The following is a 13,764-nucleotide window of genomic DNA, read 5'->3' on the forward strand; positions in this document are numbered from 1 at the left end:
ATAACAAAATCAGCAGAAAAAATAAATGGACCCACTTTCATAAGTAAATCCTCAACAACTCCTACTGGAATTTTAATAGAGAGATCAGCAAGTTGAAGAAAAATACGTGTGGGTTTTACCTTTTCAATTTGGAGCTTTTTCATCACTGAAAGTGGCATGAGGTTGATGCTAGCTCCAAGATCACACAAAACTCTCTGAATAATGACATCTTCAATGGTGCAAGGAATTACAAAGCTTCCTGGGTCCTACATCTTCTCAGGAAGGTTATGTTGAATAATAGCACCACATTCCTTTGTCAACACTACTGTCTCATTTTACTTCTAATTCCTCTTGTTAGTCAACAGTTCTTTCATGAATTTAGCATAGAGAGGCATTTGCTCAAGGGCCTCAGCAAAAGGAATGTTGATTTGAAGCTTCTTGAAGACTTCTAAAAATTTAGAAAATTGCTTGTCTTTGGAAGCCTTCTGAAGTCTCTAAGGATATGGCATTTTAGGCTTGTACTCAGGAGCCTTAGGCAATGTAGGATGAGTGTCAAGAGAGACTGGGAATGGATTATCTGCATGCCTAGGGGGACGTGCTCCACCTCCTCTTTCTTCTCCTCTGGAGCTTCTTTTTCAACTAGCTCCTTATTGACCTTAGTCTCAGAACCAGCTACTTTACCACTTCTCAATTGAATGGCCTTGCAATCTTCTCTTGGGTTTACACTGTATCACCAGGAAGTGTATTTGGAGGCCTCTCAGGTACTTGATTGCTCAACTGGCCTACTTGCACCTCCAAGTTTCTGAGTGAAGCTCTAGTCTCCTACATAAAACTAGCCAGTAGTGCTTCCAAATAAGTGTTCTTATGGGATTGAGAATCTGACTGTTGAGGTGGTTGTTGTTGATGAGACTGAAACTGGCGGTTATTATAATTATTCTACTGAAAACTGCCCTGAGAATTATTGTTAAAATTCTGTAGGCTCTGAGGTTGCTCTCTCCACCCTAAATTTGGGTGATTTCTCCACCTCTGATTATAGGTCTTGGCATATGGATCGTTATTGGTGTTTCTAAGAGCATTCCCCATGTAGTTGACCTATTTAGAAGAAAATTGAGCATAATCATAATTCTCACCTTGCATAAAGCCACCAGTTATGTCATAAGGAGCTTCTTGAAAGGCATTCTGAGCATTAACAGCTGAAACCTACATTCCACTCAAGTGTTGAGTAAGCATATTAATTTGCTCAAACATAACTTTGTTTTGAGAAAGAATAGCATCCAAAGCCTCTACTTTCAAAACGTCTTTCTTTTGAGGAGTCTCAGAGTTCACAGGATTTCTATTAGAGGAGTAAAGATATTGGTTATTGGCAACCAACTCAATAAGCTCAGTAGTCTCTTCAGGCATCTTCTTCATGTGCAATGAACTACTTGCAAAATTATCTAAACATATTTTGGACATTTCACATAAGCCCTCATAAAAGATCTCCAGCTGAGTCCATTTAGAAAACATGTCAGGGGGGCATTGCCTGGTTAGCAGCTTGTATCTCTCCCAAGCTTCATAGAGGGTCTCACCATCTCTCTGCCTGAAGGTCTGAACCTCCACCCTTAGATTAGTCAGCTTCTGTGGTGGGAATAATTTGGACAAAAATCCAGTGACTACCTTATCCTAAGTGTCCAAGCTCTCCTTGGGTTGAGAATCTAGCTACAGCTTTGCTTTATCTCTCACATCAAACGGAAAGAGCATGAGCTTGTAAACTTCAGGACTCACTCCATTAGTTTCACAGTGTCACAAATCTGCAGGAAGTTAGAGATAAATTGATTTAGATCTTCCTGCGGGAGTCCGTGATACTGCCAATTTTGCTGCACCAGAGTGACTAACTGAGGCTTCACCTCAAAGTTGTTTGCAACTATAGGAGGCATGACGAACGAATTTTCTATCGGTAAAGAATTTTACAAATAAAGTCTCGTTGAAAGTATAGCTTCTAAACCAATCCTTTCGTACAAAAAATTGTTTGTCACTAAAGCAAACCCAGTCAAATTTATAACCGAAGTATTTAAACCTCGGGTCATCTCTCAAGGAATTGCAGGGAGGTATGATTTATTATTGGTTATGGAAAAGTATGGTTTTGGGGTTTTGATGAGCGGATATTTTATACGCTTTTTGGGGGTAATTTCATGTAGATTTTAGTATGTTTTAGTTAGTTTTAATAAATTTTTATTAGTTTTTAGGCAAAAATCATATTTCTGGACTTTACTATGAGTTTGTGTGTTTTTCTGTAATTTCAGGTATTTTCTGGCTGAAATTAAGGGAGCTGAGCAAAAATCTGATTTAGGTTGAAAAAAAGGACTGCTGATGCTGTTGAATTCTGACCTCCCTGCACTCGGAATGGATTTTTTGGAGCTACAGGAGTCTAATTGGCGCGCTCTCAATTGAGTTGGAAAGTAGACATCTAGGGCTTTCCAGCAATATATAATAGTTCATACTTTGTGTGAAGATAGATAACGTAAAGTGGCGTTCAACGCCAGTTCCATGTTATAGTCTGGCGTTCAGCGCTAGAAACAGGTTGCAAGTTGGAGTTCAACGCCAGAAACAGGTTACAACCTGGCGTTCAACTCCAGAAACAGTCCAGGCACGTGAGAAGCTTAAGTCTCAGTCCCAGCACACACCAAGTGGGCCCCAGAAGTGGATTTCTGCACTATCCATCTTAGTTTACTCATTTTCTGTAAACCTAGGTTACTAGTTTAGTATTTAAACAACTTTTAGAGACTTATTTTGTATCTCATGAAATTTTTAGATCTGAATTTTATACTCTTTGATGGCATGAGTCTCTAAACTCCATTGTTGGGGGGTGAGGAGCTCTGCAGCGTCTCGATGAATTAATGCAATTATTTCTGTTTTCCATTCAAACACGCTTGTTCCTATCTAAGATGTTCATTCGCGCTTCACTATGAAGAAGGTGATGATCCGTGACACTCATCACCTTCCTCAATCCATGAACGTGTGCCTGACAACCACCTCCGTTCTACATCAGATTGAATGAGTATCTCTTAGTGGTATAAGCTAGAATTTATGGCAGCATTCATGAGAATCTGGAAAGTCTAAACCTTGTCTGTGGTATTCCGAGTAGGATTTAATGATTGAATGGCTGTGACGAGCTTCAAACTCGCGATTGTTGGGCGTAGTGACAGACGCAAAAGGATCAATGGATCTTATTCCGACATGATCGAGAACCAACAGATGATTAGCCGTGCTTTGACAGAGCATTTGGACCATTTTCACTGAGAGGATGGGAAGTAGCCATTGACAACGGTGACACCCTACATACAGCTTGCCATGGAAGGAGCCTTGCATTTATGAAAGTGAGGAAGCATTATGTTACAGAAATTCAGAAGACAAAGCATCTCCAAAACTTCAACATATTCTCCATTATTGCACAATAAGTATTTATTTTATGCCCTTTGACTTTTTACAGTTAAAACGAAAGAACCCTATTGGCATCCTGACTAAGATCAACAAGATAACTATTGCTTGCTTCAAGCCAACAATCTCCGTGGGATTCGACCCTTACTCACGTAAGGTATTACTTGGACGACCCAGTGCACTTGCTGGTTAGTTGTGCGGATTGCAAAAGTGTGATTGCAATTTCGTGCACCAAGTTTTTGGCGCTGTTGCCGGGGATTGTTTGAGTTTGAACAACTAAAGGTTTATTTTTGTTGCTTAGATTAGGAATAGAGTATTGTTGCTATAGAGTCATTAAATCTAAGTCCTTATTTTCTTTTCAAAAATTTTCAAAATTATTATTTTTCTTTATCAATTTTCAAATTTTTTTCGTGAGTTTAGTGTTTTGTTCTAAGTTTGGTGTCAATTTCATATTTTATATTTTCCTTTTAATTTTTCGAATTTGTGTTCTTCATTCTTCCTTGATCTTCAAGTTGTTCTTGTTTATTTTTCTTGTTTGATCTTTAGTTTTTCTTATTCTGTGTCTTTTCTTGTTTTTCTTGTGCTTTTCCAAAGCATTAGTCTTCCAAAAAAAAAATATACCTCTTCAAAATAAGTGTTACATTTACAGCTCAATTGGCTAGAGCATTGGTTTATGTTCTTGGTAATTGGGTATCTTCTTTTTAAAATCTTTTTCAAAAATAATTTTTCTTTGATTGAATCTTGTGCCAAACTTTAAGTTTGGTGTGTTTATTGTTAATCTTTTTATAATTTTCGAAAATTTTATTGAAGTTTTCTAAAAATAAATTATCTTCTCTAACTATTTTCAAGCAAATTTTTCGAATTTTTTTTATAAAAATTCAGATTTCAATTTCAAAATTTTTCAAATCTTATCCTTTTAAGATTTAAAAAAAATTATATATATATTTTTTCTTTTTCGAAAATATCCTAACCACTTTCTCTCTCCTCACTTTTTCGAAAATCTTCACAAAATATTTTCTAATTTTTATTATTTTTAATTTTCTTTTTTATTTATTTATTTTATTTTATTTTTATTTCGGTTTTTATTTTATTTTATTTTATTCTTTCGAAAATCAATTTTTTTATAATAAATTAAATAAAATAAATCCAAGTCATCTCCCTTTCTTCATCATGGACCTAAGTGAAAATGAACAATCTAGAAGGACTCTGGGGTCATATGCTAACCCCACTACTACTTCATATGGGAGTAGTATATGTATACCCTCCATTGGAGTTAGTAATTTTGAGTTGAATCCTCAGCTCATTATCATGGTGCAGCAAAGTTGTCAGTATTCCGGTCTTCCACAAGAAGAACCTACAGAGTTTCTGGCACAGTTTTTACAAATCGCTGACACAATACATGATAAGGAAGTAGATCAGGATGTCTACAGATTATTACTGTTTCCATTTGCTGTAAAAGACCAAGCTAAGAGGAAGTTAAATAACCAACCTAAGGACAGCATAAAGACATGGAAACAGCTGTCATAAAGACATGAAAACAGCATAAACGGATGACACAGCTAAGGCTGAGCATCCAAGGCTTCAAACAAGGAGATAATGAATCTCTTTATGATTCTTGGGAGAGATACAGAGAGATGCTAAGAAAATGCTCCTCTGAAATGTTTTCAGAGTGGGTGCAGTTAGACATCTTCTACTATGGACTTACAGAAAGAGCTCAGATTTCTCTAGACCACTCAGCTGGTGGATCTATACACATGAGAAAGACAATAGAAGAAGCTCAAGAGCTCATTGATACAGTTGCCAGAAATCAGCATCTGTACCTAAGCAGTGAATCTTCCATGAAAGAAGAGGCTAAAACAGTAACTGCTGAACTCAGTCCTGCAGATCAAGCTACTAAATTCAATCATCAATTAGACTTTCTAACAAAACAGTTAGCTGAATTCAAGGAGATATTACAAGAAACAAGAATGGCTAATATGAATATGGAAGTACAGTTGAAGCAAACAGAACAGCAACTATCAAAACAAATAACAGAAGAGTGCCAAGCAGTTCAATTAAGAAGTGGGAAAATATTAAATATCTCACTTCAAGATAGCAGGAAGCCAAGAAATGATCAAACCACCCAAAATCCATCTGAGGACAGTAAGAGCCCAGAAAGGAATAATTCTGGCGCTCAAACACCAGAAAATGGGTGGGAAGCTGGCATTGAACGCCCAACCTATGCTCAGTCCTGGCGTTCAACGCCAGAAACAAGCAAGGAGTTGGCATTGAACGCCCAAAGGAAGCACAGTTCTAGCGTTCAAACGCCAGAAACAGGTAAGGAGTTGGCGTCTAACGCCACTCCAGCTTCCACCCCTAGCATTCAATTGCCAATGGGTGATCAGACACATACAAGTGCTGATAATAACCCTTCTAAAAAGGCATCCCAACCCACATCTGTAGGCAATAAACTTGCAGCAACTAAGGTTGAGGAATACAAAGCCAAAATGCCTTATCCTCAGAAACTCTGCCAAGCGGAACAGGATAAGCAATTTGCCCGCTTTGCAGACTATCTCAGGACTCTTGAAATAAAGATTCTGTTTGTAGAGGCACTTGAGCAAATACCCTCTTATGCTAAGTTCATGAAAGAGATCTTAAGTCATAAGAAGGATTGGAGGGAAACTGAAAAAGTTTACCTCACTGAAGAATGCAGTGCAGTCATTCTGAAAAGCTTACCTGAGAAGCTTAAAGATCCCGGAAGCTTTATGATACCATGCACATTAGAGAGTATTTATACCAAGCAAGCTCTATGTGATCTTGGGGCAAGTATCAACCTAATACCTATTGGGTTGACTGAAGAAGTCAAACCAACCCGGATATGTCTCCAACTTGCTGATGGCTCCATTAGACACCCATCAGGCATGATTGAAGACATGATTGTCAAGGTTGGGCCATTCGCCTTTCCTACTGACTTTGTGGTGCTGGAAATGGAGGAGCACAAGAGTTCAACTCTCATTCTAGGAGGATCTTTCCTAGCAACTAGCCAAATCCTTATTGACGTCCAAAAAGGGGAAGTAACCCTGAGAGTCAATGAGGATGAGTTCAAGTTGAATGTTGTCAAAGCAATGCAGCATCCAGACACCCCAAATGACTGCATGAGCATTGATATTATTGACTCTCTCGTAAAAGAGGTCAATATGACTGAGAGTCTCGAATCAGAGCTAGAGGACATTTTTAAAGATGTTCAGCCTGATCTGGAAGAATCAGAGAGAATAATAGAACCTCTGAAAATACCTCAGGAAGAGGAGAAAACTCCTAAACCCTAGCTCAAACCATTACCACCATCCCTGAAATATGCATTTCTGGGAGAAGGTGATACCTTCTCTGTGATCATAAGCTCTACCTTAGAGCCACATGAAGAGGAAGCACTAATTCAAGTACTAAGGACACACAAAAAAGCTCTTGGGTGGTCCATCAGTGATCTTAAAGGCATTAGCCCAGCCAGATGCATGCATAAGATCCTATTGGAGGGTGACGCCAAGCCAGTGGTTCAACCACAAAGGCGGCTGAATCCAGCCATGAAGGAGGTGGTGCAGAAGGAGGTCACTAAATTACTAGAGGCTGGGATTATTTATCCTATTTCTGATAGCCCCTGGGTAAGCCCTGTCCAAGTCGTCCCTAAGAAGGGTGGCATGACAGTGGTCCATAATGAAAAAAATGAACCGGTTCCCACAAGGATAGTTACAAGGTGGCGTATGTGTATTGATTATAGAAGGCTCAATACAGCTACCAGAAAGGATCATTTTCCTTTACCATTCATAGACCAAATGCTAGAAAGACTAGCAGGTCATGAATACTACTACTTCCTGGATGGATATTCATATTATAATCAAATTGCAGTAGATCCCCAGGATTAAGAGAAAACAGCATTCACATGTCCATCTGGAGTATTTGCATACAGAAGGATGCCATTTGGTCTGTGCAATGCACCTGCAACCTTTCAAAGGTGCATGCTCTCTATTTTCTCTGATATGGTGGAAAAATTTCTGGAAGTCTTCATGAATGACTTTTCAGTATTTGGAGACTCATTCAGCTCCTGTCTTAACCATCTAGCACTTGTTCTAAAGAGGTGCCAAGAGACTAACCTGGTTTTAAACTGGGAGAAATGTCACTTTATGGTGACTGAAGGAATTGTCCTTGGGCACAAAATTTCGAACAAGGGAATATAGGTGGATCAAGCTAAGGTAGAGGTAATTGAAAAATTACCATCACCTGCCAATGTTAAGGCAATCAGAAGCTTTCTGGGGCATGCAGGATTCTATAGGAGGTTCATAAAAGATTTTTCAAAAATCACCAAACCTCTGAGTAATCTGCTAGCTGCTGACACGCCATTTATCTTTGATAAGGAGTGTCTGCAGGCATTTGAGACTCTGAAAGCTAAGCTGGTCACAGCACCAGTCATTTCTGCACCAGACTGGACATTACCATTTGAACTGATGTGTGATGCTAATGACCATGCCATTGGTGTAGTGTTGGGACAAAGGCATGACAAGCTTTTGCACGTCATTTACTATGCCAGTCGTGTTTTAAATGATGCACAGCAGAACTACACAACCACAAAAAAGAGTTACTTGCAGTGGTTTACGCCATTGACAAATTTAGATCTTATTAGTAGGATCAAAAGTGATTGTGTACACTGACCATGCTGCTCTTAAATATCTACTCACAAAGCAGGATTCAAAACCCAGACTCATCAGATGGGTGTTGCTTCTGCAAGAGTTTGATATATAAATAAGAGACAGAAAAGGGACAGAGAACCAAGTAGCAGATCACCTATCCCGAATAGAACCAGTAGAAGGGGCGTCCCTCCCTCTTACTGAGATCTCTGAAAACTTTCTGGATGAGCAACTCTTTGCCATCCAGGAGGTGCCATGGTTTGGAGGACATTTTGGAAGTGAGCGAACAGCCACAAGAGTCCTCCAATGTGGCTTCTATTGGCCTACTCTCTATAAAGACTCCCGAGTGTTTGTACTTAATTGTGACAGTTGCCAAAGATCTGGCAATCTGCCTCACAGTTATGCCATGCCTTAACAAGGGATCTTGTAGATTGAGTTGTTTGATCTATGGGGTATTGACTTCATGGGGCCATTCCCACCATCATACTCAAACACTTATATTCTGGTGGCAGTGGATTATGTATCCAACTGGGTAGAAGCTATAGCAACACCCACTAATGATACTAAGACAGTGCTAAAATTCCTCCAGAAACACATCTTCAGCAGATTTGGTATCCCTAGTGTACTAATCAGTGATGGAGGCACTCATTTCTGCAATAAATAGCTTTACTCTACTTTGGTTAGATATGGAGTTAGCCATAGGGTGACCATTCTATATCATCCACAAACAAATGGGCAAGCTGAAGTCTCTAATAGAGAACTTAAAAGAATCCTGGAACGGACTGTGATTAACTGTAGAAGGGATTGGGCAAGAAACTTGGATGATGCTCTGTGGGCATACAGAACAGCATTCAAGACACCTATAGGAACTTCTCCATACCAGCTGGTGTATGGAAAAGCCTGTCACTTGCCAGTGGAACTAGAACACAAGGCTTATTGGGCAACCAGATTCCTAAACCTTAATGCCAAGTTAGCTGGAGAAAAACGATTGCTCCAGTTAAATGAGCTAGAGGAATTTAGACTAAATGCTTTCGAAAATGCAAAAATTTACAAAGAGAAAGCAAAAAGATGGCATGATAAGAAATTATTATCCAGAGTCTTTGAGCCAGGACAGAAAGTTCTGCTATTTAATTCTAGGCTCAGATTATTCCCTGGGAAATTGAAATCCCGGTGGAGAGGTCCATATGTGATTACAAATGTGTCACCATATGGATACGTGGAGCTTCAGGATAATGATTCTAACAAAAAGTTCATTGTTAATGGACAGAGAGTTAAACAGGTGGAGAGGACCATATGTGATTACAGGTGTGTCACCATATGGATATGTAGAGCTTCAGGATAATGACTCTAACAAAAAATTCAGTGTTAATGGATAGAGAGTCAAACATTATCTTGAAATCAATTTTGAGCAAGAATGCTCAAAACTGAGACTTGATTAAAGCTCAGTAATAGTCCAGCTAAAGACAATAAAGAAGCACTTGTTGGGAGGCAACCCAGCCATTTACAAAGGCTTATTTGTTAATTAATTGATTTTTACAGGTATATGTCAATTATCTTCAAGGTAAAATAGCAATTGCTTAAGTTCACAGAGTTACAGAAGGATCCAGAGGATTAAACAGCAAAAAGAAAGCTCACTGGTGCGAAAAAGCCAGTAAAAGTTGTTTTGGGCGTTGAACGCCCAAAAGAAGCACCTACTGGGCATTCAACGCCAGTAAGGATAGCCATCTGGGCATTAAACGCCAGAAAGGAGCATCTTTTGGGCGTTGAACGCCAGAAAGAAGCACCTTCAGGGCGTTCAACGCCAGATTTACAGCGTCCTGGGCGTTCAGAAAAATGCCCAGTGACAAAGGAGTTCCTGGTGTTCAACGCCAGAAAGAAGCAACAGCTGGGCGTTGAACGCCCAGGAGAAGCTGCACATGGGTGTTAAACGCCCAAAACATGCAGCGTTTGGGCGTTTAAACGCCAGGATGGTGGGGAGGAGGTAAATTCGTTTTTATTTCAAATTTTTTTAATTTTTATGTTCCAATTCATGATTTCTTGCATAAACATGTTACAAATTCTCATCCTTAAATTCCAAAAATTTTAATCCTAATTTCTAAAAGCCCTTTTTCAAAAATATCAAATATATCTTAATCCATAAACACAAATCTTTTTCCAATCCAATCCAACTCTTTTTCAAATTTTTCAAAACTCAATTATCTTTTAAAATCTTTTTCAAAATAAAATTCAGATTTATCTTTTTCAAATACCATTCACAATTTTTTTTAATTTTAAATTATATCTTTTTCTTATCATATTTATCTTTTATAAATCATATCTTTTATCTTATCTCTTTTTAAAATTTTCGAAAAACCCACCCCTCCCTTTAAATCCACATTCGGTCTCCCTCCTCTCATCCACCATTTGACACTAGCTCTCCTTCTATCCTTCTCCTTTCTTTTCTTTTGCTTGAGGATAAGCAAACCTCTAAGTTTGGTGTGTTTATCCGTGATCACTAAACCATACTCACTAAGATCATGGCTCCTAAAGGAAAATAACCCACTCCAAGAGGCAAGAAAGAGAGTATTCCAAAACCACTTTGGAATCAAGGGAAGTTCTTAACCAAAGAACATTCAGACCATTACTACAAAATAATGGGTCTAAGATCAGTGATCCCGGAAGTAAAATTCGATCTGAAAGAAGATGAATATCCGGAGATCCAAGAGCAAATTCGAAACAGGAACTGGGAAATCCTAGCTAATCCTGAAACAAAAGTGGGAAGGAATATGGTTCAGGAGTTCTACGAGACAAAGGTGGGAAGAAACATGGTTCAGGAATTCTACGCTAATCTATGGCAAACAGACACGCAGAGAATATCTGGAACTGCCCTCTATGACTATCAGACCTTGGTCAGAGGAAAGATTGTTCACATCCACCCTAATAAAATCAGGGAGATCTTTAAGCTGCTGATGAGCGGATAATTTATACGCTTTTTGGCATTGTTTTTAGTATGTTTTTAGTATGTTTTAGTTATTTTTTATTACATTTTTATTAGTTTTTAGTTAAAATTCACTTTTCTGGACTTTACTATGAGTTTGTGTGTTTTTCTGTGATTTCAGGTATTTTCTGGCTGAAATTGAGGGACTTGAGCAAAAATCTGATTCAGAGGCTGAAAAGGACTGCAGATGCTGTTGGATTCTGACCTCCCTGCACTCGAAGTAGATTTTCTGGAGCTACAGAAACCCAATTGGCGCGCTCTTAACTTCATTGGAAAGTAGACATCCTGGGCTTTCCATCAATGTGTAATAGTCCATACTTTGCCCGAGATTTGATGGCCCAAACAGGCGTTCCAAGTTAGCTCAAGAATTCTGGCGTAAAACGCCGGAACTGGCACAAGAATGGGAGTTAAACGCCCAAACTGGCACAAAAGCTGGCGTTTAACTCCAAGAGAAGTCTCTACACGAAAATGCTTCAATGCTCAGCCCAAGCACACACCAAGTGGGCCCGGAAGTGGATTTTGATGTAATTTACTCATCTTTGTAAACCCTAAGCTACTAGTTATCTATAAATAGGACCTTTTGCTATTGTATTAAAGAAGCTTTTGATCATGTTTTTATGATTGAACCCTCTTTGGGAGGCTGGCCATTTGGCCATGCCTAGACCTTGTTATTATGTATTTTCACCGGTGGAGTTTCTACACACCATAGATTAAGGTGTGGAGCTCTGCTGTACCTCGAGTATTAATGCAATTACTATTGTTCATCTATTCAATTCAGCCTATTCTTGTTCTAAGATATTCATTTGCACCCAAGAACATGATGAATGTTATGATTATGTGACACCCATCATCATTCTCACTTATGAACGAGTGCCTAACAACCACTTATGTTCTACAAGCAAACAAGGCTTGAATGTTTTGACAGAGCGTGTTGAACATTTTCACTGAGATGACGGGACTGTAGCCATTGACAACGGTGATGCCCAACATACAGCTTGCCATGGAAAGGAGTAAGAAGGATTGGATGAAGACAGTAGGAAAGCAGAGAGACAGAAGGGACAAAGCATCTCCATACGCTTATCTGAAATTCTCACCAATGAATTACATAAGTATCTCTATCTTTATTATATGCTTTATTCATAAATCATTCATAACCATTTGAATCCGCCTGACTGAGATTTACAAGATGACCATAGCTTGCTTCATACCAACAATCTCCGTGGGATCGACCCTTACTCGCGTAAGGTTTATTACTTGGACGACCCAGTGCACTTGCTGGTTAGTTGTGCAAAGTTGTGATAAAGAGTTGAGTTTGCAATTGAGCGTACCATGTTGATGGCGCCATTGATGATCACAATTTTGTGCACCAGCTGCCTCAGCTGAAAGATGATCCAGACTCCTTTAATAGGAGAATGATGAGAACAAACATGGGCCTGGACAAGATTCTAGAGGATATATGTATCCCTGGAGCCAGGTGGATCACCAGCACCACGGGCGTCCCAAATCAACTCAAGAGAGAAGATCTCAAACCAGTAGCCAGAGGCTGGCTGGACTTCATTGGGCGTTCGATATTGCCCACTAGCAACCGTTTTGAAGTCACAGTTAAAAGAGCAGTGATGATTCACTGCATTATGTTGGGAAAAGAAGTAGAAGTTCATCAATTAATTTTGTGTGAACTTTACATAATAGCAAACAAGAAATCCAAAGATGCCAAATTGGCTTATCCAAGCCTAATCTCTATGCTATGTAAAGATGCTGGAGTAAAAATGGGAATAACTGAATATATCTCAGTTGAGCGGCCAATCACCAAAATATCAATGGAAAAACAACAAGTGCAGGATGACCCATCAAAAGGAGAGCACAGGAATTCCTCCCAGAAATCCCTCAATTTGAATACTAGGAGCATCTTGAAGCATCTGTTACCAAGTTGCAAGAAGCTATTGGCCAAATAAAGGAAGAGCAGAATAATCAAAATTGCATGCTTTGCAAATTTCTTAGGGAACAAGAAGAGCAAGGGCGTGACTTAAAGGAACTGAAGCGTCAAAAATTATCTCTTGAAGGACCAAGCACCCCACAGACTAGAGGAACATCCACTTTCCAAAATAAAGGTTGTTGAGTTTTAATTTTTGCTTTAACTCTGTGATAGTTGTTATTATAGGAATTTACCCTAGAAGTTATATATAAGTAGTAGTAATTAGTATATCTATTTTGATTTTATTTTCAATTAAGTTATAATTTATTTTTCTCATCATCATCAAACATAAATAAAATAGTAGATTTTTAGAATAAAGAGGCAATTTATATATTTTGAGTATTTAATAAGAAAAATTCTAATTAATTATATGTGGTGGCAATACTTTCTGTCTTCTGAATGAATGCTTGAACAGTGCATATTTTTTATCTTAAATTTTATGAATGTTAAAATTGTTGGCTCCTGAAAGAATGATGAACAAGAGAAATATTATTGCTGATCTGAAAAATCATGAAATTGATTCTTAAAGCAAGAAAAAGCAGTGAAAAAAAAATTTACAAGGAATCATTGGATAAAGAAAAAGAAAAAGCCAATAGCCCTTAAAACCAAAAGGCAAGGGTAAAAAGGATCCAAGGATTTGAGCATCAATGGATAGGAGGGCCTAAGGAAATGAATCCAGGCCTAAGCGGCTAAATCAAGCTGCCCCTAACCATGTGCTTATGGCATGCAGGTCCAAGTGAAAAGCTTGAGACTGAGTGGTTAAA

The sequence above is a fragment of the Arachis duranensis genome, chromosome 1 (assembly GCF_000817695.3).
Source record: "Arachis duranensis cultivar V14167 chromosome 1, aradu.V14167.gnm2.J7QH, whole genome shotgun sequence".
NCBI classification, from domain to species: domain Eukaryota; kingdom Viridiplantae; phylum Streptophyta; class Magnoliopsida; order Fabales; family Fabaceae; genus Arachis; species Arachis duranensis.